The sequence below is a fragment of the Panthera uncia genome, chromosome B1, assembly GCF_023721935.1.
Source record: "Panthera uncia isolate 11264 chromosome B1, Puncia_PCG_1.0, whole genome shotgun sequence".
In the NCBI taxonomy this organism is placed as follows: Eukaryota; Metazoa; Chordata; class Mammalia; order Carnivora; family Felidae; genus Panthera; species Panthera uncia.
This window is the reverse complement of record NC_064811.1, coordinates 80,284,817-80,311,274: the sequence shown is the minus strand read 5'-3', so window position 1 is coordinate 80,311,274 and position 26,458 is coordinate 80,284,817. Positions and strand designations below refer to the sequence as shown.

General features: G+C 35.5%; 1 protein-coding gene across 5 annotated transcripts in view; it reads right to left on the bottom strand.

The window, feature by feature from the left end:
* Positions 1-26,458, bottom strand: part of RAP1GDS1 (Rap1 GTPase-GDP dissociation stimulator 1) — a 166,410-nt gene that overhangs the window by 61,038 nt on the left and 78,914 nt on the right. The window lies entirely within an intron of this gene.

Genomic DNA, 26,458 nt, shown 5'->3' with positions numbered 1-26,458 from the left:
AAACATGGAAATGGGGGTGGGATGGGGAAAAGAGACAATCACTTTTTCAGAGAAAAAAGATTATTCTCACTGGCATCATATAGGAGCTTAAAGAACTTCTCTGTGTCCTAGGAATGTATGACTATCACATGTGAAAATTTTCACCTCCTCTTTCACAACTGATAATTCTGAATTAGAGGAAAAAACAGGAACTAATATTTTGTAGACATTTTTTTTTTCTCAGCTTGGAAACTACTAAATATATCTTCCTATCAGTGTTTTTCAAAGTTAGTTATTATCAAAGAAAACCTTCTGACCTACAGAATAATTCGAGATCACGAAATATAATTCTTAAATATTAGTACTGGGGTCTCTGTAATGGCATTTCTATAGTCTATAAGCATGTTCCCATTCTCAATTCTTGCTACTTTGTGTTTCATCTTATTCCCTCCATTGTAGAACACACCAATACACTTCATCATTACAACCAGTGGTCAAAATGATGGTTAAACATACCTTCTCTTATGTATACACCTATATTACATAGAATAGATGTCACTTAACTGTTGGAACATATAAAGAGCTTTCGAATATTTTCTGACCCCTGAGCGCAGGAATGGAAAGAGATGAAAGAAAGAGTATCTGCATTTCTAAATCTGACTTCCACATACAAACAATGAGAGACTCTAGAACAGTGCTGTCCAACAGAAATATGAGAGCCTAAGTATGATCCACATTAATATATATTTAAATTTAGCAGGAGCCACATTAAAAATGTGAAAAGAAATACATAAAAAATCAATTGGAATAATCTATTTCATAGAATCCAATAAAACAGCATCTCAACATGCTATCAATATACAAATTATTAGTGAAATGTTTTACATTTTTATGCAACAAATCTCTGAAATCTGAGTACACTTTACACTTACAGTTACATGTTAATTTAGACAAGCCACATTTCACAATTGTTTAATAGCCAAATCTGGCTGGTGGCCACCATACGGGAGAGTGCAGCTACAGAAGCCTAATATAAAGGATCAGTAAAAGAAATGGCTCACAGAGGAGTTACAGCTATGAAGTAGCTATGAAGTTAGTAAGTGAAAGATTTTTTTTTTTCTAGTAAGAGAACTGAAACTAAGGTCATATCTTTATAATCGCTGCTGAATCATATTAGACAATGAAACAATATATATCATTTTTTTATGATACACACACACACACACACACCTTACAAAGCAGGGCCTCATAAATTCTAGTTTCATAATTTTGAAAAATTTTCAGGAAATCCATAACTCAAATGAAAAAAAAAATTTGTTCACTTAGTTTTGTGCCATGTCCACTTAGCTTTACTATATTGTTATATACGTGCAGAACAGGAAACTATGCTAATCAGCTAATAAGACCACAGAAAATTCTTAGTTATCAGGGTAACTAGTCATGAACCAGCCGAGAACAATGGTAATATCTCATTTAGAAACCTAATATCCAAGGTTTTACTATCCAATAACATAAATGTAAATTATCTCAGTTGCTGGGCAATTTGTATGGGGATGATGTCCGAGAAAACTGAACAGTATGATTACAAATCTAAATGGTTAGACCTTCAATATTATGAATATACAGTATAGCCCATGCCTAAAATGTAAAGCTTTAATAGTTTTTGATTCAAACTGCTGAGTGAGTATGTGCTTTCAAAATATAAATCACATATGCTTAGACTTAGAAATCTTAGAGAATTGCTAAAGTAAGCCTTAATTTCATGTTCTAGGAAACTAAGAATCTTTATAGAGCCTATTTGCTGTGAATTTTAAAAGCTAAGCTGGCTTTCAAAAGTTAGCTATTCAATATTCAAAATATTCAATAATGTAACAAACTTTAATACAAATTTATTCAACAAACTTGTTCATCAAATTTAATAATGCAGTAAATAAGAACGTAACTACAATTAGAAAGCAAACTACCTATTTGTGTTTCAGAGACACAGTGGTTTTCCTCCTGTCCTTTGCTTCCTTCTTCAGTTTCCTTCCTCCCTTCCTGCCCGGTTTGGATTATTTACAACAAAGATCTTCAGTCATGTATTATCAGGAGTTGGTTACAGAATGTAAACTCAATCTCTATAGTAGAAATTACATTATACCAAATTTGAGAAAAAAAGCAAAGCAGATATACTAATAGAAATCTAAGCTAAAAAAAAAATATTAACCATCACTACAGCAACATTTATACAGTTCCTTCCTTCTTTCTTTCCTTCCTTCATTCCTCCCTCTCTCCCTCCCTCCCCCTCACCACCCCCTATTTTGGTAAGTTAGCCAGGGATGAATCTGAGGAATGTAAAATGCTGAATTCTATTACTTCACCAAAACCAGTGAAAGAGTATGTCTTTAAAGATACCTTACAAATCATTTAAATACATATTAGATCATCTCTCATTGCACAAATCCATATAAATTATTCTCCTACAATAAAGGTAGCTCTATAGCTTTATGTTACAGTATTAAAATGAGTTATTATTGTTCACTTAAAAATAATTTACCAAGGTACCTTATCCTAAACTTTCATATCCCCAGAATGTAGGCTGACTTTTAACTCTTCTCATAGTAAGTATCTTCTAACTTGTGACGCATCCTGCAATGTTACTTCTAGAAATAGAATTTATCTTAATTTTTGATAGTTATAAGGTATCCAACCACTGATGAAAGTGCAGCCCACCAACTCTTTAGGGGCCCTGCCACATTCTTTAATTATGACTTGTCACAGGAAGTAGTTTCCAGCACAAGTATGATCTTTCTTCACACTAGGTAAGAGGAGAGCTATGAATCTAAAGAGATACTGCACTTCCATTACTTTTCAGTAGCCAAAAGCAGGAAACAATAAAACCTGTATGTCATGGTTATTATGTTTCACAAATGAGAAAGAAAAAATGTTACCAAAAAAAGTTACCAAGTTGGTATTCCATCATCAGGTACAAGTTACACCCTAAGGCTGAGGAAAGAACCTAAACACAACCACTGAATACAATCATTGTGATGTGCTAGAGTGTATTCTAATTTCAGATTGACTTGTATATTTCTCTCCCTGTGGACAACAATACTCAGTACATAGTAGACACTTGGTATTTACTGAATAAGTGGGGCCTTTGCCTACATTTTGGTAATTATCATTCACCTTGAGGATGAACGTGAATGTGTGTATGTGTGGTGTATGGGTACATGTGTCAGAAAGAAAGAGAATGAAAATGAAAATAATATAATTGCTTTTGTTTTAAGCAGCACAATATGGTTATAGAATAGTTTAGCTCTGGTTGTTTTTTGAACTTTATTTGAATGGAATTATGTTGCATTTCTTTTTTTTTTTTTTTTTAATGTTTATTTTTGAGAGAGAGAGAGAGAGACAGAGCGTGAATAGGGAAGGGATAGAGAGAGAGGGAGACAGAATCCGAAGCAGGCTGCAGGCCCGAGCTATCAGCACAGAGCCTGATGCAGGGCTTGAACTCATGAACCGCGAGATCATGACCTGAGCCGAAGTCAGATGCTTAACAGACTGAGCCACTCCAGGCACCCCTCATTTATCCTTTTGTGCCTGTCTTCTTACACTCAACATTAGGTTTGTGAAACTCATGCTTTGTTATTTGCAATTATTTGCCTCTTCTTTTGATGACTGTTACTTGGGTTGTTCCTAGGTTTGGGCTATCATTAATAATTCACAGATGGTACTGTTGGTTCACACAATTTGCACATCTTCCAGGTTCTCCATAATGACAACATAATGGAAACATAATTTCCAAGGCCAGTGTTCACTCCTCCCAGCAGCGTGTGAGTTCCTATGGCTTCATCCCTCCACTACTACTTGGGTATTGTTTGATTTGGGGTTGTGGGGTTGCTTGACTTTTAAAGGTTAGGCAATCTGATAGGTAAGGCTGAACCTATTCCAGAATATACAAAAGCAGGTCTTTGTTGACAGTCCACTTTTCTATACATTCAATAAGACAATTTAGTATCAAGTGTATACAGCATGTACATGAAAAAATAAAACCCCACAACAGTTCAAGTTAGGGAGGAAACGAGGGAAACAGGTAAATGCAGAGATACATAGATGTTACAACTTGAAAGAAAAAATGGAAAGGCAGCCAAGTAGCTAGTAGAAAGTGCCTTTCATGTAAAATATGATGAGATAGGCATAATTCTGGAACTTTTTTATATTCATGCTTTATAGAAAAGCCGTATAATAACATCAGCAAATACATAGTTATCATTTCTATCATCACCAGATTTCCAAAAGAAAAGACTCAACTCTCTGAAAAGACTAAAGAGAAAAAAATTGGGGAGGTGGCATGTTGCTGGATAAAAAAAAAAAAAACAAAAAAAACAAAAAAACTAGACTCTGCAATAGCAAATATATCTGAAATAAATTTTTTACAGTATTAATTTATTTTTACAATTTAAAAGTCTATGATTTCCATGCTCCTTCCACTTTTGTGATTTAAACATCACCTTTTTCATATTTCTTCTCAGAAATTCTCAGTATGAAATACAAATTTAAAATCTATTTAAAAAATTATGCTTACATACATAATTAAAATTAGTTTCCTCCCACCCTCTAATTATTTGTATAACAATAGGATCTTGCTTCTTTATGCATTCATCTGCTCAAACTTACTTCCTACAGAAGTCATAATTCTTTGTGACATCAGGAATGGTTATTGTGGTGACAACTATCATGTACAGCTCAGAAGATGACACGAGAGAAACAAACAGTGGCTGATCATACTAATAAGGTTTCATCTAAATTTTGTTAGAAATTCATACCGAGGAACATGAGAAAGTATATGTTTATAGAGATACTGCTAAATAAACTATCTCTTATCCTTTCAAAGAACTCTTAGCAAATAAAAAGTTTACCTTTAACATTCTAAAGTGCCATGGATTTGGGCACTGTCTCCCTTTTTCTGTTTTCTATAAAAGCATCCTGCACATAATACTCTGCAAGGGTTAATTAATGATGCTGGCTGTTCACAGGCTGCACACACACTGCTGTAAGTGCTAGAGTGTTTGGTGTAGCTTAAAATGGCATAGAGCATAAAGCTATAAAGGCTTTTTAAGGTTACTGATGGCAAAAACAGAAGCTAAGGCACTGAGCTGATAAATACAAATGACTTATATTGTAAATGTACTTCAGAGATAATACTCTGATAAGTGAATTAAAAAGATGAATTACAAACCATTTTTCTTTTTCCCTTTTTTCTACTTGGACTTTGCTTAAAGAGATTATAATTAAACATCAGTATTCTGAACTACAACTTGGGAAATCTGAATTCTAATTCAATGTTTCCTCATTTAACACACAAAAAAGGCACACTGAAATACTTTTGCCATTCATTTCATTAAGACAATAGCACTGTCTACTATCAATTGAGAATCTATGTTTGGAGATACACTTTTGAAAAGTTCTTGGTATCTTTCCTGCCAAAAATCTTTTTACACTATCCATGAACTTAATAAATATTAAGACTAATTTATACACTACAACAGCCATCCAAAATGCACACTAAACAGAGAGCAGCTGATAGACAAACTCTATTTCACATATAATTGGTTAAAGATTAAAGAGGCAAAGTACAATAACACAATTTTCACAGCCATGTCAAAACTCATAGCCACTAATCCATTCAATGAGATCCATTTTGAGAGTGAAAAATTTCTAACACTCCTAGAGAATGTGCTTTTAATAACAATATTTAGAAACATTGCAAAGAATGTACAAGTTATATAATCTTTTCTTAAACTTCAAAAATTGTAAGCCTCATAAGCATGGACAAAATCTCAAACTGTGCTGCAATATTTCCTCACATGTCCCTGTCACATCACCCACGATGACCCACCCAGTCACAACTTTCTAAAGCCCCTCCCTTTCTCAATGCCTGCATTCTTAACAGAAACCACACCTGCTGCTCCACAAAGAAAACATCTAACACCATCTTTCCTCACTTTTTCACCCTCTCCACTATTAGCTGTAGGAGTATGTGCATCCTTTCCCAAACACTTTTAGACTCTCCTATTGTAATTTAAGAAAGTAAATTATAATAGGAGGTTAAACTTTTACTCTTCAAGTAAACAAAGTTGTACGCGTCTCATAAGCTAGGGTCTCTGAGGAGCTGAATGCAAAGAACATTTCATAATGAAAACCTAGGACTAGTCCTGATTGTTGGGAGAGGGAGTCAGAATTTCTTTGTTACCTAAAAGTTGAAATGTTAACTTAAGAAGTTCAATTCGGCAAGATATCAGTTTTAATATTAGAAAAACTGTATTATCATTGACGTAATAATGACTTATAAAGTAGCCATAATAAGGTTTCCTGATTATAAGCTTTGTTAAATTTGACCATAAGAAAGCCTCTTAACCTCTGTTGATGTGTTTCCTGCTCTGGAAGAAGGGATGAAGGAACAGAAGACTCTGAGCTTCTATTTAGCTCTGACACTCTAACTCATTTCTATTTCAACCTCTATTTCTACTCTGCCTGTGTCGTGCACACAGGAAGTACTTAGTATATGCTGTGTTTAGTTTTGGTTTTTAACGCATTAAAAACCTTCAAATCTTGTTCTTTTAACTTTCCAATCATTAATCATTATATCAGGTACTTATTTTTGTTTTCCCCAAGTAACTATTACTAGAAACTATAAAAGACGTATGGTAAATAAATCAAACATTCTTTTTACAAGCTAAGCTGGAAAGCTGAGACCTGGTTTTTTTCCTGCTGAGTTCTGAAAAATTATACTGTCTAAAAATAATAATTTTTCAAGTGCTCTTTCTTAGTGAACACAGACGTGATTCAGAGTAGATGCTTTAAGTCAAACAATTATAACTGAAGTCCTTACTAGTGTTAGTTTGCAAAAAGCAATCATTACAAAGGTGCCACGATAAAATTTATTTTAATGAAGTCCATCACTGCTTTTCTTCAAACTCCATTGCTAAGCTACTTTTTAACCTCTAAGAACAAATATTTTATTATGATAGAACCTGAACACATGTAAATATATTCTGCGCAGGGATTCAAAACAACAGGCAACGTAAATTAGACTCTTAAATGTAGGGACACAAATACTACTGAGTCTGTTTAGTCGAGCCCAAACTGTCGCTAGAGACTAGATTTTAAACTTCAAAGAGCCCATTACTTCTCAGGGAATGCCAGCCACATGTGTGAGGCAATTCAGATATTTTAGAAAGCTAAGTGAACAATATTACTGAAAATCCCCAAACCATCCCATTACTGAGTTAAGGAAAGGATTGAATTGCCTGATGTCACCAGAGTTCTATGCAAACAGTGCTCCAAATAAACAGCAAATGGGACAGAGTTTATAAATATTTTCATTAAATATGATTTTTAAAATGTCAGTTGCTGTTTGCAAATTTACTTGAATTGAAAAGGAATCAGCTATCAAAATCCTTCCTAAAAAGTTACAATAAATCCATGACACAGATTTACTCATGAATGTATTCTTAGCTTGTCTTTCAAATTCAGTAGTTTGATATCTTTACTTGCTTGAGATGTTATTGATATAGAAGTATGCTTTTGAGATACAGCCTTTATGCCTGCTTATTATGGGGTCAAACTATGTTCTCCCAAGATATATGTTCAAGTCCTAACATCCAGTACCTCAAAATCTGACTTTATTTGGAATCATGGTCACTGCAGATGTGAGTAGAGAAGATGAGGTCATACTAGAGTAGGGTGGGTCCCTAATGCAATATGGCTGGTATCCTCTTGAAAGGAGACAGATGCAGAGAGGAGAATGCCAATGTGAAATTATAAAAGCACAAAGGGAGAAGACAACCATGTAAAGACAGGAAGAGACTGGAGTTTACTCCCACAAGCCAAGGAACTCTGGAGGACACCAGAAATCAGGAGGGGCACAAAAGTCCTTTTCACCTACAGATTTCAGAGGGAACACAACCCTGCTGACACTCTGATTTTGGACTTCTAGCCTCCGCAACTATAAAACAATAAATTTTTGTTCTCTTAAGCCACCCAGTTTGTAGTACTTTGTAATAGCATTCCTAGGAAACTATTATACTCCCCCACATAACGTATAATATTCAAGCTTCATACTAAAAAGCAGAAAAAAAGGATTTGACATTTAAGATTCAAGTAAGCCTTTACTATATATTCAGATTTTATACAGCTCACAGAAATTATGGTTTTCAGATCACTAACAATAATGTATAATTAATATACACTTTTAATTAATCAATAGTCAGTGTACATGTAGTAAACTGTGATATGGGCACAACCTATGGAAAATTATTTCCTCATTACTTAATTGACTGTCCTTGAATTTTTTTTTCCCACTTAGCATCCAGATGTTTAGAAATGGGTTTTACTCTGGGCACTAGTAGTAATAGAGATAGAGGTTCTGCCTTGTGCTTGTCAACCACAGTCTACTGTTGGAAGAGGAATAGAAATATGCAGGGAATCCCTTTGTGGCACATGCATACCACATGTGGTACACACATACCACCTTTAGGTATGCACAGATGAATAAAGGCTGAAGAGAAAGCAAGAACAGTAAGCACGCCTCCTCTAAGCACAAGGTAAGAAGAGCCCACTACTGAGAGAGTTTGAAGACTCCTGCACTGAAGTAAAGTTAGCAACAGTAAAATGTGAACCCAGCCAACTTCTGACTAGATTGGCTGGACCTCCACCCTGTACTGACTGCCTGAAATAAAAAAGGAAGTGTGCTTTTTTTTCCAGGGGATTAAATACTGCTCATTTCAGTCTCTGCTGTTTTTCTATACATAATGCCCAGCACTCAATAAAAAATTAAGAGATGTATTAAAAAAGAGACAAAAGAAATAATCCACTATTAAACGATAAACAATCATCAGAATGAGACTCACTGTGGGGTGCCTGGGTGGCTCAGTTGGTTAAGCATCCAACTTTGGCTCAAGTCACGATCTCACGGTTTCTGAGTTTGAGCCCCACGTGGGGCTCTGCTGACAGCTCGGAGCTCGGAGCTCAGAGCCTGGAGCCTGCTTCGGATTCTGTGTCTCCTTCTCTCTCTGTCCCTCCCCAACTTGTGCTCTGTCTCTCTATGTCTCTCAAAAAATAATTAAATGTAAAAAAAAAAAAAATTATATTAAAAAGAAGAAGAATGAGACTCATTGTGACCTACATGTTAGAAATACCTGACAGGCTTTAAAATAACTATGATTAACTAGTGGAAAAGGTAAATAATGTCCATGAACAGATGTGGAATTCTGCAGAGAAATGAAAACTATGAACAGTTAAATGGAGATGCTAGAAAAGAAACACACAATATTAAAGATGAAGAATTATTTCAAGAGGCTTAACAGTAGACTCAACAAAACCAAAGAAAGACTCAGTAATTGTAGATCAAGAGAAATTATAAAAACTAAAATATAAGGAGACAAAAAGAGTGAGAAAACCCAGAGCACCTAAGAGCTGAAAGAAAATAGCAAGCAGTCTAACACATACTATAATTAGAATCCCAGAAGAAGAGATAAAGAATAGGGTAGAAAAAATATTTAAAGAGTTAATGGCTGAGAATTTTCCAAAAATAATGAAATATACCTTGCCACAAATCTATGAGGCTTAGGGAACCCCAAAAAAGCACACAATAAAAATACATATCAAAGAGCCAAGCTCATAAAAAAGAGAGAGAGAGACAGAGAGAGAGAATCTTTGAAGGCAGTTGGGTGGGGGGGAAGAAAAAAAATTAATTTTGGATAAGAAAAAATAAGAAAAGCAACAGACTTCTCATCTAAACTATTCAAGTTAGAAGACAAAGGAATAACATCTATAAAATACTGAAATGGTATTTCAAAATGTTTTTTACAAAACCTGCAACCCAGAATTCCATAGCCATTGAAAATATCTTTCAATAGTTAAGGTGAAGTAACAAACTTTTCAAACAAATAAAAGTGGAGAGAACTCACTGACAGCAAATCTCTTATGCATAAAAATATTCACAAAAGTTTTTTAGGCAAAAGGTGTACAATACTAAACAAAATTTTGGATCTACCCAAGGAAATGAAGAAGACTGAAAATGACAAAAATGAAACTAAATATTAAATTTTCCTCCTATTTTTAAAGATAATTAACTGTCTAGAGTAAAAAGAACAATATATTGTGGGGTTTCTAACCTATGTAAAAACAAAATATATGACAATAGCACAAAGAATGGGAAGAATTAGAAGTACACAGATGTAAGGTTATTAAACTATATATGATATATTTTAAGGTAAACTGTGATAAGTTAAAGATCTATATTGCAAACCAAGGGGAACCACTAAAAAATTTAAAAGGTGTAAGTAATAAGCCAATAATGGGACTACACGGGAAGAATAAAGGTTATCCAATTTTTCCAAAAGAAATCAGAAAAAGATGGAAACAGGAATAAAGAAAAGTTCAAAAAACCAGAAAACAACTAGCAAAATGTCAAGTAAAGCTAACCACAGAAAGTAACTTTAAATACGTATGTTCTAAATCTGCTACTTAAAAAGTAGAGATAGGCTGGATAAAAAAGCAAGACCAACTGTGTTATCTATAAACAACCCACTTTATAAGGGCATTCAAATTAAAAATGAAGGAACAGTGAAAGATATATTATGCAAACACTAATCAAAGGAAATCTGTGTCGATACGGTCAGAGATAGTAGACACAGAACAAGCAGTATCACCAGGGATAAAGTGGGACATAATACAATGTTAAGAAGACATACAATCCTAAACAGACCTTCAATATTTACAAAATAAAAACTATTAACTGACTGGCACATTTCATTATAGAATAGGTGCTTATCAAACGTTAACTTAGCCTTTGTGTCAGGCACAAACAAATATAAGATGTTGCTTTCATGGAGTTTCTATTCCCATGAGGGAGATAAGAATAGAAAAACAATAAATGCTTCAATAAAGTTTTTTATAGGGTGTTATAGAAGCACAGAGAATATACACATCTTCTGGAGGAACCGATGGAGAAAAAAAGGAGAAAGGTGGTTTATATAAAATTTCACAGAAATTAACTGTCCATATTTATGACAAACATAAGTATATTCACCTAAGATCTATACATTATGAATTCATAATGAGTAGATTTATACAGTAAAATTAAAGTGTCTTCTCTAGCTCACCTGTAATCTAAGTTAGCCACTACTGAATAGGAGTAACAGTTTCTTAAAATACTGATTAATGACATATATTGCATAATCATTTTGGTCAAGGGATTTCAAAACCTGTGACCAAATTAGCATTCATTTTCCTGCCTTTATTTATCAAACTTTTGGGGGTGGGTACCTATGATTCTTCATAAACTTGAGCTAGGTTTTAGGAATACAAAAATAACTCACAGTTAAGGAGAGAAAAGTATGAAGGAAAATATTTAAGCAGTAAACACAATAAAGTTTTCAGAATATAATGGAAGGACAAATAAGGAAATTAGTTTACATGGAAGGATCAGAGAAAGACCTATGGTCATGTTTTCCAGAATGTCTTTTAAGACCAGTGGCATTTATTATATGTATAAAAAAAAATGTGGACTTTTTTGTTTAGATTCTGATTCCCTGATTAATTCTATTGAAGGAAACTTATGTAAAATAAACTAAATAGATATAAAATATATACCTGATGAGTTTTGATGGTTCTGTTTACCCTGGACACCACCAACACAATCAACATAGCAAGTATTTCATCACAATCAAAAGATTCCTCATGTCTCTTTGCAAACCATCTCTCCCTCTACCTCTGGCTCCAGACAATGAATCCAGTACAGATTATTTTGCAGTGTGTGTATGTATATGCATATATATATATATATATATGTGCATTAGATATAAATATATTATATGTATGTTCATACAGTATGTATTCTTTTATGTCTGACACTCTTTTAGCTCAGCTTAATGATTTGGAGGCTCATCCATGGTGTCAGGTATGTATGTGGTTTACTCTTTACTGCTAAAGAATATTCTACCATATGGATACATGACTATTTTTTTAATCCATTTACCTATATTGGTAGATATTTGGGTTGTTTCTAGTTTGAGGATATTGTGAATACAACTGCATCGAATGCTGATATACAAATACTTGGGTAAATAATTGGGAATGGAATAGCTGAATCATATGGTGGGTATTTATGAGTGTATCATTATTGAGCGCTATTATATTTAAAAGAAGAATGTGAAACACCACTGAAAATTTTTACTTAAGTTTTCAAAATACTGGGGCACATGGGGTGGCTCACTCTTGATTTCAGCTCAGGTCTTATGGTTTATGGGATCGAGCCTCGTGTTGGGCTCTGTGCTGACAGTGCAGATCCTGCTTCGGATTCTCTCTCTCTCTCTCTCTCTCTCTCTGCCCCTCCCCCTGCTTGTGTGTGTGTGTACTCTCACTCTCTCAAAATAAATAAACGACAAGAAAAAAAAGGTTCAAATACTATAAAAATTGAAAACCTTAAAAAAAAAGTAAGTATTCTTGACATTTAAGAGGTGCTTTAAATACACATCAAATCGAAGGCAAACTTTAGCTGCTTCATAACTTTGTAAGGACAGGGTTTCTCCTTCTCCAAAATCACTTTTGGCCACCACAGAAAAGCATCAGCCCCATTCTACAAGATTGCTTTTAATGTACAACTTTCCTAATTAACTTTATAATATTCATCCAAATCAAAAAATGAGGGGAAAATCAGGGTTAAAAGAAATAAGGGTAGCTAAGAAAAAAATTCTAGAAATGACAGAAATTATGTCATAACAACTCAGAAATGTGAAGAGGAAAAAGGCAACCAGGTCTTTGTGCAAGAATAATAGCACTGATCCTACACTCAGAAATCATTAAATATTTTCACCTGGAGGCTTGGTTCTAAGTCAATCAATTTTAACATTAAATTATTATGTAAAAAATTGCCTGTGATTTTCATTCAGTTATGGCTTCCTGAAATATATACCATTCTGTAAAAAATGACTTGGCATTTCTTCATTTCCATCATTTCTTTATCATAAAGCACTATATATACTGACATGATTTAGTAAAGTTTAGGTGATACAAATGACATATATTAAATAGTTATGAATTGGCCTATACTATATTATGTGGAACAAAGAAAAAAACAACAACAATCACCTGGTATTCACGCAAGTGACAAGCTGTCCAGTTGAAACAACCAGTTTCTGTTCTTTCATCTTCCTATCACTGCTTATTTTAAGAAGGTTTTTCAGGTCACTGAAGAACTTTTTTTGCTGTTTATTTGACACATTACTATGTTTTTGCAGCTTAAAACCTCAATTTAGGTTGGAGGAAAAAAGATGGCGGAGCAGCACGGAGACCCTCAGCTGGTCTCATCCCTGAAACGCATCAAGATCATCAGGAAACCATTTTGCACACTTGTGAAAATGATCTCAGGATTAACAAACAATCTGCATAACTTGAGCCACAGAACTCGGCAGCTATGCAGTGCGGAGAGGTAAACTGGGGGACAGAAGAGGTAGGGAGTTGTTTTTGCAGAGAGAGGACAGAGAAAGAGGGAGAATGCAGAGCATCAGGAGAGCGCAGGAAAAACACTCCCCTGAAAGTAGCTAGAGAGAGAGAAAGAATAAAAACACTTGCAGGGGACTGAACAAGAAATCTGTTCCCTAAAACCACTGATGGAAAGGAAGGAGAGGGTTTCACTACCAACAGGATTCTATAAACAGTGCAGCACAGAGTCTGAAGTATCAGTGCTCTGTATCTGGTGGTGCTCTGGTAAGGAAGCAGGGCATCGGGTCTCAGGGGTCCTTGTGCAACATGGGGAGAAGTGGTTCTCCTGCTTGGAGAGCATTTGGTAGAGACCATCTGGTCTCCCCACAGGTAAAGGTCCCTTTGGACCCTGGAGAACAGCCACATTTGCTGGTATTGGGACAAAGATGCCAGAGTGTGGTGAAACCTGGTGCCAGCTGTGTGCTGTGATTTGCTACAATCTCTGAACCTCTGCACTGCGTGATCACATGAACATTTTCTGGGGCAAGCTGGCACCTGGCCATTGCTCAGTGAGACCAGCTCCCAGAGAGTTGGCGTGGGTCCAAGCCACAGGGGTTTCTGAAGTGTGTGGTTTTGAAACACATTCCTTCTGAGATAAAACTCTGGAGGGAGGTGCTGCCTGGCAGGCAGAAAACTTGGGACATGGACAAGGTACAGGTAGGAGTGGAAAGAGCCCTGAGACAAAGGAGGGGTGCTTGATTGCAGGTAGGTGAGAATGCAAAGTTCCTGTATCAGACTAGGGAGCTGGGTGAAGCCACTTCAACCTCTCTCATGCATTGGTGCCTCAATGATCCACGCCAGTAAGCTAAGAAGCACCACCTAGTGGAGAATGGAGCCATACACCAAATCCTGCCCTACTGTGCCCTCCAAGCACATCCCCTATAAAACCAGCACAAGTCTCTCCACCTGCTTAGTGAACAGAAAATAGAACCTTCATAGTTTCAGTTCTAGGAGAAACTGGATATAACTTTACTCAGGTTTCATTGTGTTTGCTCGTTCATTCATTTTTTTTTTTTTTGCTTCTGTTTTTATTTAAATTGTTTTTGTAGTTGTTTTCTTTTTCTTGGATACAGAAAGAGAAAAATATATTTTTCTTTGAATCTAAAAAATTTTTTAAATTTATTTTTAATTAAAAAATTATTTCATTTTTATTCTTTTTTAGCATATAATTTTTATTCTTATATTTTTTATCTTTTTTTTTTCTTTCTTTTCTTTCCTTTCTCTATTCTATCAAGCTACTTTCAACAAGCAGACCAAACACACCTAGGATCTAGCTTCCTTTATTTAATTTTTTGTTTTGTTTTTAATTTTAATTGTTATTTTACTAATTCATTTTCTTCCTCCAAAATGACAAAATGAAGGAATTCACCCCAAAGAAAGAACAGGAAGAAATGACAGCCAGGGGTTTAACAACACAGAGATAAGCAAGATGTCTGAACTAGAATTTAGAACCACAATAAAAAGAATACTGGCTGGGGTTGAAAAAAGAAGTAAAATCTAGTCAGAATGAAATTGAAAATGCTATAACCATGAGGCAATCTCAAATGAATGATACGATGGCAAGGATGGATGAAGCAGTGAATCAGTGATACAGAAGGTAAAATTAAGGAGAATAAGGAAGCAGAAAAAAGAGAGAAACAAAGGCAAAAGAGGATGATACAAGACTTAGAGAACTCAGCAACTTATTAAAAAGGAATAACATCTGAACCATAGGAGTCCCAGAAGATGAAGAGAGAGAAAAAGGGGCACAAGTTTTTATGTGAGCAAATGAGAGCGGAACACTTTCCTAATTTGAGGAAGGATGCAGACATCAAAATCCAAGCAAAAACCAACCATTACCAAGGCATATCATAGTCAAATTAACAAAATACATAACAAGGAAAGAATGATGAAAGCAGCAAAGGAAAAAAGTCCTTTATCTATGAGGGAAGACAAATCAGGTTTGCTGCAGACATATCCACAGAAACTTGGCAGGCCAGAAAGGAGTGGCAGGATATATTCAACAGGCTGAATCAGAAAAATATGCAGACAGAATTCTTTATCCAGCAAGGCTGTCATTCAAAATAGAAGGAGAGTTTCCCAGACAAATAAAAACTAAAGGAGTTCATGACCACTAAACCAGCCCTGAAAGAAATTTTAAGGGGGACCCTTTGAGTGGAGAAAAGACAAAACAAAAAAGACCAAAAGCAGCAAGACTAGAAAGGACCAGGGAACACCACCAGAAACACCAACTCTAGAGGCAACACAATGACACTAACTTCATATCTTTCAGTAATTACTCTAAATGTCAAAGGACTAAACACTCCAATCAAAAGACATAGGGCATCAGAATTGATAAGAAACAAGACCTGTCTATATGCTGCTTACAACAGACTCATTTTAAACCTAAAGACATCTGCACCCTGAAAGTAGGGGATGGAAAACCATCTATCACGCTAATGGTCATCAAAAGAAAGATGGAGTAGCCATACTTATATCAGACAAACTAGATTTTAAAATAAAGACTGTAACTAGAGATGAAGTAGGAGATTATATCATAATCAAGGGGTCTATCCACAAAGAAGATCTAATTCTTAACATATATATTCAGAACATTTCATCCTAAAGCAGCAGAATACACATTCTTCTCAAGTGCACATGGAACATTCTCCACAGTGGATCACATACTGGGACACAAATCAGCCCTCAACAAGTACAAAAAGATCAAGAAGATATACCTTGCATATCTTCAGACCACAGCGCTATGAAACTCAAAATCAACCACACACAAAATAATTTGGAAAGTCATGACTACTTGGGAGATTAAAGAACGTCCTACTAAAGAATGAATGGCTTAACCAATAAATTAAAGAGGAAATTAAAAATTACATGGAAGCCAATGAAAATGAAAATATGACAGCCCAAATCCTCTTGTGTGCAGCAAAGGCAGTTGTAAGAGGGAAGTATATGGCAATCCAGGCCTTCATAAAGGAGGAATAAAGGTCTCAAATACACAATCTAACCTTACACCTAAAAGAGCTGGGAAAAGAACAGCAAATAAAGCCCCAAACCAGCAGAAATGGGAAATAATAAAGATTAGAGTAGAAACCAATGGTATCGAAATCAAAACAACAGTAGAGCTCATCAATGACATGAGGAGGTTCTTTGAAAGAATTAACAAAACTGATAAACCCCTAACCAGCTTGATCAAAAAGGAAAAGGAAAGGAGCCAAATACATAAAATCATAAAAAAAAGAGACACAACTAACACTGCAGAAATACAAGCGATAATAACAGAATATTATATCTGGCCAACAAAGTGGGCCACCTGGAAGAAATGGGCAAATTCCTAGAAACATATAAACTACCAAAACTGAAAGAAATAGAAAATTTGAACAGACCCATAACCAGTAAAGAAATTGACTCAGTAATCAAAAAATCTCCCAAACATAAGAGTCTAAGCCGGATGGATTTCCAGGGAAACTCTATCAAACATTTAAAGAAGAGTTAATTTAAAGCCTATTCCTTGGAAGCTATTCCAAAAAATAGAGATGGAAGGAAAACTTCCAAACTCATTTTACGAGGCCTGCATTACCTTGATTCCAAAACCAGACAAAGACCCCACTAAAAAGGAGAACTACAGACCAATTTCCCTGATGAACATGATGCAAAAATTCTCAACAAGAAACCACCAAACTGGATCCAATAATATAATACTTATCTACCATGATCAACTAGAATTTATTCCTTGGATGCAGGGCTGGTTCAATATCCACAAATCAATCAATGTGATACATCACATTGATGAAAGAGTAAGAACCACATTATCTTCTCAGCAGATGCAGAGAAAGCATTTGACAAAATGTTTTTTCTTGATAAAAACCCTCAAGAAAGAAAGCAGTGGTAGAAGAATCATATCTCAAGATCATAAAAGCCATATACGAAAGACCCAAAGCTAAAATCATCCTCAATGGGGAAAAACTGAGAGCTTTCCCCCTAAGATCAAGAACACGACAAATATGTCCACTCTCACCATGAATAAAACGCATCCTAATCAGCAAGAAGAGAGTCAAACTTTCACTCTTCACGGACTACATGATACTCTATGTGGAAAACCAAAAGATTCCACCAAAAATCTGGTAGAACTGATCCATGAATTCAGCAAAGTCACAGGATATAACCCTGCTGCACAGAAATCGGTTGCATTCCTATACATCAATAATGATGCAGCAGAAAGAGAAACGAAGGAATCGATCCCATTTACAATTACACCAAAACCCATAAAATACCTAGGAATAAACCTAATCAAAGAGGTGAAAAATCTATACACTGAAAACTATAGAAAGCTTATGAAAGAAATGAAGAAGATAGAAAGAAATGAAAAACATTCCATGCTCATGGATTAGAAGAATATTGTTAAAATGTCAATACTACCTAAAGCAATCTACATATTCAATGCAATCCCTATCAAAATAACACCAGCATTCTTCACAGAGCTAGAACAAACAATCTTAAAATTTGTATGGAACCAGAAAAGACCCCGAATAAGAAAAGCAATCCTGAAAAAGAAAACCAAAGCTGGAGGCAACACAATTCTGGAGTTCAAGCTAAATTACAAAGCTGTAATCATCAAGACAATATGGTACTGGCACAAAACCAGACACACAAATTAATGGAAGAGAATAGAGAACCAAAAAATGGATCCACAAATGTATGGCCAACTAATCTTTGACAAAGCAGGAAAGAATATCCAATGGAATAAAGACAGTCTCTTCAGCAAGTGGTGCTGGGAAAACTGCACAGCGACATACAGAAGAATGAACCTGGACCATTTTCTTACACCATACACACAAATAAATTCAAAATGGATGAAAGACCTAAATGTAAGATAGGAAGCTAACAAGATTCTAGAGGAGGAAATAGGCAACAACATCTTTGACTTCGGCCACAGCAACTTCCTACCTGACATGTCTCCTGAGGCAAGGGAAACAAAAACAAAAATGAACTACTGGGACCCCATCAAGATAAAAAATCTTCTGCACAGTGAAGCAATCAGCTAAACTGAGGCAACCGACGGAATGCAAATGTAAATGATATATCAGATAAAGGGTTAGTATCCAAAATCTATAAAGAACTTATCAAACTCAACACCCAAAAAACAAATAATCCAGTGAGGAAATGGGCAAAAAACATGAATAGACACCTTTCCAAAGAAGACGTCCAGATAGCCAAAAGACACATGAAAATATGCTCAACATCACTCATCATCAAGGAAATACAAATCAAAACCACAATGAGATACCACCTTACACCTGTCAGAATGGCTAAAATTAACAACTCAGGCAACAACAGAGGTTGGCAAGGATGCAGAGAAAGAGGAACACTTTTGCACTCCTGGTGGTAATGCAAACTAGTGCAGCCACTGTGGAAAACAGTATAGAGGTTCTTCAAAAAATTAAAAATAGAGGGGCACCTGGGTGGCTCAGTCAGTTGAGCGTCCGACTTCAGCTCAGGTCATGATCTCACGGTTCGTGAGTTCGGGCCCTGCATCGGCTCTGTGCTGACAACTCAGAGCCTGGAGCCTGCTTCAGATTGTGGGTTCCCCCCTGTCTCTGCCCCTCCCCCACTCATGCTCTCTCTCTGACTCTCAAAACTAAAGAAAACTAATAAGAAAAAAATTTTTTTAATTTAAAATAGAACTACCCTATTATCCAGCAATTGCACTGCTAGGTATTTATCCAAAGGATACAGGAGTGCTGATTTGAAGGGGTACATGCACCCTAGTGTTTAGGGCAGCACTATCAACAATAGCCATAGTGTGGAAAGAGCCCCAAATCCAACGACTGATGAATGGATAAAGAAGATGTGGTGTGTGTGTGTGTGTGTGTGTCTGCGCGCGCGCGCGCGTATACAATGGAATATATACAATGGAATATTACTCAGCAATCAAATAGAATGAAATCTTGCCATTTGCAACAACATAGATGGAACCAGACTGTATTTATGCTAAGGGAATTAAGTCAGTCGGAGAAAGACAAATATCATATGACTTCACTCATATGAGGAATTTAAGATACAAAACAGATGAAGATAAGGGAAGGGAAGCAAAAATCATATAAAAACAGAAAGGGAGACAAACCACAAGAGACTTAAATACAGAGAACAAACTGAGGGTTGCTGGTGGGGGTGCTGGGTGGGGGACTGGGCTATATGGATGACACTTGTTGGGATGAGCGCTGGGTGTTATACGTAAGTGATGAATCACTAAATTCTATTGCTGAAATCATTATCACACTATATGTTAACTTAGACTTATATTAAAAATAAATAAATCCTCAATTTATTTCATCAAAGCACAGTATCCAAAAAAAAATTTTCTGTTAGTGAGCTACTAAAAAGAAAAGATCACTTTACAATGCCAATAAATTAGACAAATTTAAAAGCGTATCAATCAGTAAAAGTTGATCAAAACTTAATTTTAAAATATTTGTTGGGGCGCCTGGGTGGCTCAGTTGGTTAAGGCTCCGACTTCAGCTCAGGTCATGATCTCATAGCCTGTGAGTTCGAGCTCCGTGTCAGGCTCTAGGCTGACAGCTCAGAGCCTGGAGCCTCCTTCCAGTTGTGTCTCCCTCTCTCTCTGCCCCCCGCCCTGCTCATACTCTGTCTCTGTCTCCTAAAAATAAATAAAGATTAGAAAAAATATTTGTTAAAAATATGTAAGATGTGTATAAATTTCTATCATTCTTCATGCCAGGAATGGCAGAATTTTTTCAGACAATTATTAAAGACAGTATAATTTTAATTTTTATCATCTATCACTTTGTATACACAAGAAATAAGACAAAGCAACAGATATTTGTCTGAAAACCTATCTTTGTCTAACTGGTTTGAGAACAATAAAACTCTCAGATTGTTATATGGCTTTCCTTAGTTTTACTAAGAATCCTAATGAAATCACAGTGTCTTTTATTTCCCAGTGAATAAACAGGGAAGTATTTCATAGACTCCTCTACATTTATAGAAAATGACAAAAGTAAAGGATCAAATATGATAATAAAGCATATTTATGCACATATATATGTTTTACATAACATTTTCAAATTTGGAAAAATGTAAGGAGCTTTTCCCTCCTCACTTGGTTCTGCTCCATCTCTTTCAATTAGGTAAAGTTTATTTTTGTGATTTTTAACAGATTAAACAAAATGTTGGTTTAGGATTAGCTTTTAGCAAAATTCTTACAGCATATTCCTATAGCTGCAATTTTCCCCCTATATCTGCAATTCTCAGAGCTGAACCATTAATGTTGAAGCATAAATTGGGGCGCCTGGATGGCTCAGTCGGTTGAGCGTCTGACTTCAGCTCAGGTCATGATCTCACGGTCCATGGGTTCAAGCCTCGCATCAGGCTCTGTGTTGACAGCTCAGAGACTGGAGCCTGCTTCAGATTCTGTGTCTCCCTCTCTCTCTGCCCCTCCCCCATTCATGCTCTGTCTCTGTCTCAAAAATAAATAAACATTTAAAAAAACTAAAAAAAATTGAAGCATAAATGTACTTAATGAAGTATGTATTTATGAAAGTGATAACTTCTTCAAATATAGTACTTACAGAGACAATGAACCAAAGAAATGGATTTTAGTTTAACACTAACCTGAAAAATCACTTGAACTCTCAGGACTCAGTTTCCTTTCCTGTAAAATTTGGAAGGGGTGGAATGGATGACTGATTCTAGAAGTTTCTTGTACTTAAAGAAATCATTATTTTATTTTTTTTAAACTTTTTTTTTCAACGTTTATTTATTTTTGAGACAGAGAGAGACAGAGCATGAACAGGGGAGGGGCAGAGACAGAGGGAGACACAGAATCTGAAACAGGCTGCAGGCTCTGAGCGGTCAGCACAGAGCCCGACACGGGGGTCAAACTCACGGGCCGTGAGTTCATGACCTGAGCCGAAGTCCCAAAGTCGGACGCTTAACCGACCAAGCCACCCAGGCGCCCCAAGAAATCATTATTTTAAAAATGATGAATTCTAGCTTTACTCCCTTAAGCTTTCTATTTTTTTTTTTTCCGAATCTACACCACCTATCCAAGTATAATCTGAATATTATGCTAAATGCAAAAAATTACCTAAACTTTTTGGGTGTTTATCCCCAAAATGTACATGAATATAAAGATATAGAAATTGCCCACCTATCATTCCTCTTGTGTATCTCTATTAAAAACTCAGACTTATTACTGCCCCCAGAAAAACAAGCAGCAGTAAGAGCAAAAGTCAGAAAGATATAAGAAAACAATCTTTGTTCTCTCCTGTATCAGTAAACTGCCCTAACCTCTAGCTGCTGAAGCTCCAAATCTAGACATTACTCTTGATTTCTCTCTTATTCTCACATTCCTGATCCATCCACCACTGCAAATACTTCTCAAATTCTTCTGATGCCTTCCATCATCCTCACTACCATAATCCTAAACCAGGTCACCCTTCCCTCTTGCCTGAACAACGACAACAACAACGACAACTACAAGTCTCACAATTGGGTCTCCATGCTTCCATCTTACTACTCAACTTCCATTCTTTTCAACCCACTTTCCATGCAGCTCCAAGAGTGAGGTTTTTAAAACCCGAATCAGATCCCCTTTGATAAATTCTTATTACTCTAGAATAATCCACAAGGTTCTCTATGATCTAGGTCTTACTTCTTCCATGTTTTTGTACAATACTCTTCCTGTACACCGCAGCTCCTTTATCTTGATCTCTTTTCTGTTCTTTAAACATATTAAGTTCTTTCCTCACTCAGGGCTTTGCAGTTGCTATACTTCTAAAGAAATATTCTTCCCCTTCTCTTTAAATAGTTTATTCTCCTTTCTCAGACCTCAGCTCAAATAACATCCTCAGAGACAACTTTCTTCACCTTCAGATTCTCTCCGTTACATCATCTTGCTTATTCCTTTGATATCAATGACCACAGTCTGTAAATATTTTCTTCTTGTACTATTTACTTCTTTATTTCCTCCTGTGTAAGCCCCACAAGGATGTGAATTTCTTGCTCTTATTTTCTCCTACGATGCCCATCACTGGCATAGTGCCCTGAACACAGTGGGCTCAATCAATATTTGTTGATTAACGTACTTGGTGCATCCATATACACAAAAGAATACAAAGACACAAAGTGAGAATTTCCAGGGATTTACTCATCATCACTACTGGAATAAAAACACTCAAACCATATGACCCATGGTGTAGATGCTGAGACTTTCTAGAGGCAGGAACATAAATACATGTCTTCAATGACATAAAGGCATGTTTCTAAATCTAATCTTCCTAGTAGTGATAAATTTTTTCCTATGTCATATAAAAGACTGACTGAAAGGATGGTTCAACAGGTCAAATCTTTGTTAGTTTATTCAAATATGTCTTAAGCATTTAAACGAAAAATGTGAATCCATCAGTATCTTTTCTGGAACTCAAAAAGCAACTTATTCATGAACCAGGTGCAGGTAAAATGTATGAAAGATTAGATATAAAAGTAAAAGCTATAAATATTACATCAGTGAAATTACAAAAAAGAGTCATGAAGAAAAAACCATGATCATTAAATAAATACTCACATATCAAAAAAGCATCAAACTTGCAATTTTGTGGCACAGTATTATATTCAGGTTTAAATTTTGTCTTTATGCGGGAAAATTTCAAATACATTTACATATTTACATTTATAATGCAGGATCAGGAAGAAAGCACTAGTTCCACAGATGCAGTTTAAAATTAGGTCACAACATGGCATCTGATAGACATAGCTTTGGGGCGCCTGATGATACTTGTGCTAATTTCTGCAGTCAATAGATTTCTTACATTAGCCTAAACTGTTTGATAATCTTTTTTTTCAAAAAGCCTTTAAATAATAGAGCATCCACGAATCACCAAGAAATCACTGAAATTACTCCGCTTATTTTTATATTTCTATACTATCATTTTATTAGCAAAAGACTGAGTAACTGCAGATTATAAGAAAATTATACAATAATTAAACTCAATTATTTCCATAAAATTACCTTAAATGATTTCTGAATAGCTTTTGGGTTACAATGTAAATAATTTATTATTCTACTTTATAAGTCTAAACTGCTCAAGATCAAAACTAAATTTTATTCCAATTATTTTACATATGAGAGAGGCTTTTGTATGAAACCATTTCATACTTAAAAGAAATGCTAGGTTATGTATATGTATGTGTGTATGTGTGCCCACATGTATATACAGTTACGACTTAAAATTTAACTTGAACTGACAACAGCACGGTTTTGAGAAAGATACAAACATTTATTCCAGCCAGCAAGAAGAATGTGAATTATTCACTTTCAAATAGGATTTATCTTTTATATTCCCTCCCAGCCAAGGGAAATATCTGCAACATGCAGCAGAGACTACTGATTAAGAACAGAGAGAGTTCTCAGTACTTCAGCTTGGTTACAAAGAACAAAAACTGAAAAATTAAAACAGAACACAATTAAGAGCAGAGGATAACATGTATTAACAAGGTTCTCATAAGCAGACTGAAAATTTTATGTTTAATATATCTAAACGTTGACTTCATCTTTAACGGTGAAATTAAGGTAATAAAGGGGGGAAAGTTTTAAGCAAAAACAAATCTTATTTTTGAAGAACTTGATAAATTAGACTTTCCCCACCCTAAGACTTATTATTCAGGAAAGAAAAATTCCAAAGGCCATTCAGGCTTTGACTCAGAGACTAGGAAGGAGCCTGGTATCCAGGGACAAAAAAAAAAAAAAAAAAAAAAAATTAATTTGGCAACTATGTATGACTTCTTATTGAACTCAAGAAAAATCATCTAATATTTCTGTCACATGCAACACTTTCTCAAATGCTGTCTTCACCTTCATATCTATAAAATTGGTAACAACTGCTTGAAAATGATTATTCCATCTCTTTTTAACAAGACAGTCACATCTTTATAGTACTTGGAAACTAATGAAGTATTGGAAAAAAGCAGCTCTGTAATGTGTCCTTTGCCCTACAATTATCGAGGTAAAAATTTAAAGAACTTTGAGCTTTAAATGCCACTTTAATAAACAAGAGGCATCTGAATGTGATAGCAAGTATAAAAACGGAAAAGATCACAGTTCCTCAACATGTAAACTATCTGAAGGGTTATTTAAACCCTTCAGGTTTAACCCTTCATGCACTGTTTAAATCCAGTGCATGTTTTACTTTGCAAAAATAAACCACACTGATAATAAACAATCTAATCTTAATTCATATTATAATTTCATTCCTTCTGTTGTAGTCAGTTTTTACCACATCACACCTGGCCTACTGTAATGGCTTCCTCCTCTTTTTGCCTCACTTTTCTTCCCATTCTGATCCAAATATATGCTTCTATGAAGCTGAAGTATCAATTTAAAGTTATTTTCAGTGTTTTTTCCTCCTGTCCAGACATCAAAGTACAAAATAACTCCTTATAGTCTACATACATTTTAAGTGCACAACACACATTGACACATGGATGCAAAAATCAAGATGTGTAACCACAGTAAACCTCCACTATTATTTAGTTATTTAAAAAATTCTATCTTCATGACAGTTATCATGCCCCACAGCCCCAATTCTGAACTTTCCCCCCACACCACAAGTTTCCTACTATTGCCTTGCTGCTGACTTTTACTGACAGATGGACTTGACTTCTATTTTATTGGGAAGATAGGAGGCCATGCCAGAAACACTATTCTGATTGCCCTCTTTACTGCCTTAACATTTCTTTTTTATACTTTCATCTATCTTGTGACAGTTTTCTATAATACCAGATTTACTTGGGTTCACGATTTCATTTCTCCTCTTTTCATCCATGGTCTTTCTCCATCAGTTATTCCCTATAAGAGATTTACTCTGTCCTTGTCCACAGGTTCTAGCCTAACACATATGTTCCTCTCTCCGCTGCTCTATATCACTCTCACAGTGCTGCCCTTCCCTCAAACTACTCATCTTTTTTCTCATTAAACTTCCAGAAAGTTAATATTCCCCCTTCATTTCCTCATTACCCACCATAGGCCTTGAAATCTGACTTCTCTCTAAACAAGACTCAACTTAAAGATGTCTTTTAAAATATGAATGTCTCTTTCTCCAGTCACCAAAACTCAGTATTTTTTTTCTCGGCAGTACTTGACACTGTTTAGCACCAACTCTATGAAATCCATGACAAGACATAAATTTATTTCCCTTGAATCTTTCAGTGCTTCTTCACAAGCTCCTCCATGTCTTCTACATCCTAAATATGGCTGTTTTCCTTTAAGCGTTTCTTCTATTCTCATGGGTCAACGATCACTCATAAATGCATGAATCCTAAAGCACATTCACCAGAATGTGACAACAGCACTTCAGGTTCAACACGCCTCCAAACATATTCACCTAGATGGGATCTCACGATTTATGTCTCTTGTTGGTATTATCTTGATTCAAATTCTGGACCCATGGACTCCTTCCTCTTAAATGATACCTTTTTTGATTCTACACACACACACACACACACACACACACACACACACACACACACTTCCTTCCTGTTCTCTTTCATTTGTTCCTCAATTTGAAAAAGGGGAAAAAAAAAGTTTTTTAAGTGGTTATTCTTCATCTAGTCCACTGCCCAATGATTTTTAAGTAGGAATGTGCATCAGAATCATTTAGGGAGCCTTTTCAGAATATGTATATAATAGGCTGTATTCTAGCCTCAGAGATGCTGATGATTTACTTGTTCTAGCGTATGACTACAAAAACGTATTCTGAAAATGTTCCCTAAGTGTTTTCAGATGCACACTTCTTAAGAATGGCTGCCTATCTTATAATGTACATCTCTTTCAAATTAACTTTGTCTATTGTATCAATTTGAACATTTCATTCTTTTGCTGAAATACCTTCAACGGCTCCCCATTACAGAAGCTCTTCCCTAACCTGGGTTCCTGACA